General features: G+C 37.4%; 1 long non-coding RNA gene across 1 annotated transcript; it reads right to left on the bottom strand.

Annotated features, from left to right (window-relative positions):
- Positions 1-3,245: 3,245 nt before the first annotated feature.
- LOC129407606 (uncharacterized) lies at positions 3,246-3,962 on the bottom strand. The gene is made up of 2 exons (XR_008631624.1): positions 3,918-3,962; positions 3,246-3,786 (listed from the first exon to the last, which is right to left on the bottom strand). It is a non-coding gene; the product is annotated as an uncharacterized LOC129407606 (long non-coding RNA).
- Positions 3,963-4,029: the final 67 nt, after the last annotated feature.

Raw genomic sequence — 4,029 nt, 5'->3', positions numbered from 1 at the left:
AAGCACAATTAAAGGTCCAATATTACTAGGGATGTAGCATTAACTGAAATATTGTGATATCATATTGTCAAAGTTCTCACAATAATATCGTGGACCATCACAATATATGGAATTACAAGTCTCTTTGCTTAAATTAAGAGTTATGGTGCAGCAACAGCTAAAAAAAAAACTGAGGTAACTACATAGACCATGATCCTTTACTCCATTTCGGTGTAGACTACATGAAGAAATAACAGTTCTAAGCACTTTTAAAGGGCCCATCTCATGCAAAATAACTCTTTTCACATTGTATCTTCTGCACATATACAAGCACAATTTGGGTTTTGGAACATCCATTACACAACAGTTATGAAATCTTACTGATTTCTTGGAGGCAGGCACAGACCAGGAACTATGAAAGACCGACTATTGCTCCTCCGCCCGCTCGTTCTGGGAAAGCACAGGCTCCGACCTCCAAACATGACGTAGACTCTGAGTGAGCCGCAAAGCGCTTTCTGCTACGTCAAACGCGTCATAGGTGTATCTGCCGCGTCATCGTTGTAGCAGCTTTAGTTCGTTGTCGCGTGGGAGGGTGGCAGAAATACGCTGCAATTTGTTTAAAAAAAATGCTTAATCAATCTAAAAACCACTTCAGCGACATATACAAGGCCCACACATCACTCTTAGAAGGTAGAAAGCTCGGAAAAGTTGATTTTGCATGAGATGGGCCCTTTAAGTCTTAGTTCTTTGGATTAAGTCTTGTCAAGACATTTTTTTCAGAAAAGAAAAAGTAGCGTATTAACAGTTTTGTTAGCCTCTACAAAATATCACAATAAATAATCATACCGTGAGATGTATATTGTGAAAATATTGCGTAAATATCATAAGAGATTTGGATATTGTTACATCCCAAATCATGAGCCTCCCCACCATATCTTGAGCTTTCCCACGATATCGCAATAAATATCGTACCGTGATGTTCATACTGTGACAATATCGTATTGTGAGAGTTGGATATTACATGCTGACATATTACACAAAACTGACTCAGAAACGTACTCGTGACTGATGAGTTACCCTTTATTATTAGTCCGTTTGCATCTTCAAAGCTCAAAATGCTCTATTCCACCTTGTGATGTCATGAAGTGGTACTTTTCATGTTAACAGCTACATTTTGCTTTTTGTTCAGTAAAGATTGGCAATTGCAGGGCTGAAATTATCCAAATGATTCTAATTCTAAAGGTGTAAAGAGTTTAAAAACACAGCGAACCACATCAGAAGGTGGAACAAAGTGTTTTCTGTTTGAGAGAAGAACTACATAGAACTACATACGCAGGATTTGTGTGTTAAACATGTTAAAGAAACACAAACTCAACTCCAGGTATAACATAGATCAGAAAATATCACAATATTTTGCTCTTTAAAGGTGCTGTACTCAGTTTTATCATGTAACAATAAAATAAAATGTGTTTTATCCCAGTACAGATATACAGTAAAAGTAGCTCTAGGGTCAAAATGATTCTCCTGTGTTTGTGCTGTGTCTGCTTGAACAAGGAAGTGTGTTGTTATCATGCTAATTGTTGTTGGCATTATTGGTGTGACCTTTGAAAGTGGAGATAAGTGCATAAAAACTCTTTGCAGTGGATAATTTGGATGCAAATCAGTGAGGAATATGTTCACCGCTGCAAGCATTTAAAATGAACTGGTTCTGTTAGTCTTTTTTTTTTTCAATGGCAAAGGTCAAAAGTTTTAGAACATCCTAATTTTTCCAGTTATTTATTGTAATTCAAGTCGTGCAAGTCCAATGAAGAGCTTGAAATGGTACAAAGGTAAGAACTGAACACCCAGAGGTTAAAAAAAAGATAAAAGATACAAAACACAAGTCCAAGCTCTGCCAAAACTACATCAGGAAAAATGAACAAGATGGTAAACTTGAAAACATGGAGTGTCCAGACTTAAAACCCATCGAGCTGGTTTGGGATGAACTGAACAGAAGAGTGAAAATCAAGAAACCTACAAGTGCCACACATTTATGGGAACTTCTGCAACAGACTTGGGAAGAACTTTCTGAAGAATATTTGATTTTCTTATTGTAAGGGGCAGTGGCCCCAATCCAACAGTGGATTACATTTCACCAACCCAAATGCCCTAAACCACCACACAGCTTTTCGGCAAGACACAGTTCACCTCTGCATCACTCATCACAAGGCACTGTTGGACTGAAGGAAAAGTGGACTCTTCCTCACCTCCTATGGGGACTATTATGGCCAAAAAAGACTTCTTGTGTTTGTGTATTATGAAGATTCTAAAGGGGAACACTACAGGTTAAATTTAGAATCTTAATGCAGCCTAACGTCATTGGCTGTACTTTATAAAAGTGTGCAGTTGTTGCTAGTAGCCTTGTTTTTAGATGTGTGTCCGCACACATTGGTAACATGTATAAGGTACTTGCATAAACATTTGAGGAGTGTTTGGGCATTGCATTCACATTCCTGTAAGATTCTCCTATTCCACTGGTGTGACAAACATTCTGCTCTGGATTAGATCCACGTCCTTGCCATCAGTTTTAAGGGTGTAATTGTTTGAATGTACTTCTGGCTTGACCAGATATCACATAGGCATTATATGTAGTTGTTTCCAAAAGTACTTGACTGAACGTTCTTGATCACGTACTATCATGAGTGGACTTGTGTTTACCTTCTCACTCACTTAAGTGAAGTAAACTGTGGGCCGCCACTATCTGCAATGGAGTCATGCGGCTTTTCTCACAGATATGAGGGTATTTAAGAGAGAAACAGAGGTATGCAATCAGTTTTTTCAACACAAAAGCAGCACTATTCTACTTAGTTTTCTAAAAGTGTTTGTCATTATATTTTTGTATTCAAAGTACCAGATGCTTGGTTTGGGCACATCATGTATGTGGCTGAAAGAGCATGTGTAGAGTTGTGTGTGTTGAGTGTGAACTGAGTGCTCTCCTTTAACCAGAAGCATGTTTTATACATATAAATATACACAGTATATATTTTACAGGCCATACAGTGCACATTATATTATTTATACAGCCTTGTCCACTTTGTATTTAAGGGCTCTACAACAATTGCATGTTTGCTTCCAAACTGCTCTATAAAAGTAACCACTTAAACAATAAAGACATGGATGTGCCTTTTGCTTATGTTTTTTGTTGTTTATATGAACAAAAAGAAACTGACAATTACAATTTTTAGTAGTGTTTTCAGCAATTACTAAATGTGACAAACACACGCATAGACTCAGAAACCCAATTTATTTGGTGGTAAAAACATTCCATTCTCTGTTGAACAAGCAACATATCCTAGAACTGATATCTGTCTGCTTTTATAGTTTGTACTGTATTATTAATTCTTTCATAATTAAAACAGAGACAAAGGTTTGGTAACAGCACAAAACAAGAATGTTCACGTTGAAACCTCATATAAAAGCTACTTAAAACACAGCATCGTCCTGAGAAGAACATTGTGGAAATACTTGGCTTGAGTTGCTTTTGCAACGTCATAACAGTATTCGTTGGTATCACATTGGATTGGCGTTTACATTTTAGACAGTGGAATGTTTGAGAGAAATGTGACGTCCGACACCGAGGTAAAAACAATAAAAGCACATTTTAAGGGAAGGTTTACACAAGGTGCGTACATAACTGTTGTACCAGTCTGTCTCACTTAGAGGGATAAACTCAGTCCTCTTTCTTATGGCTGCTTTGTCTTTGGTAGTAAATTACTGTGAGGAGCACCCACATGTTTAACAGGGTCATCACTATGAAGCGCACCAGCACTACACCAGGGAATAAAACACAGAATTAGTACCAGCATGCCTCAAAGGATTATGTAAATGAACAAATTCATAGATGCAAAATCCCATAAATTAGATTTATGATTTATGCTATAATCAATATGCAGACTTACCCAGCATGTCGCCTGTTGTGACGGAAACTGTGTAAATCCGGGCTAAAATGGAAACACTAATTGTTAATGGACTGTATCTTAATAAGTATATTGAGCAGCAGCAGTTTGCAAG

Source organism: Boleophthalmus pectinirostris, unplaced genomic scaffold, assembly GCF_026225935.1.
Source record: "Boleophthalmus pectinirostris isolate CB_2022bp ecotype Guang Dong unplaced genomic scaffold, ASM2622593v1 HiC_scaffold_13, whole genome shotgun sequence".
Taxonomy (NCBI): Eukaryota; Metazoa; Chordata; class Actinopteri; order Gobiiformes; family Gobiidae; genus Boleophthalmus; species Boleophthalmus pectinirostris.
Note: the sequence above shows the minus strand (reverse complement) of the source record. Positions and strands in the feature narration are given on the sequence as shown.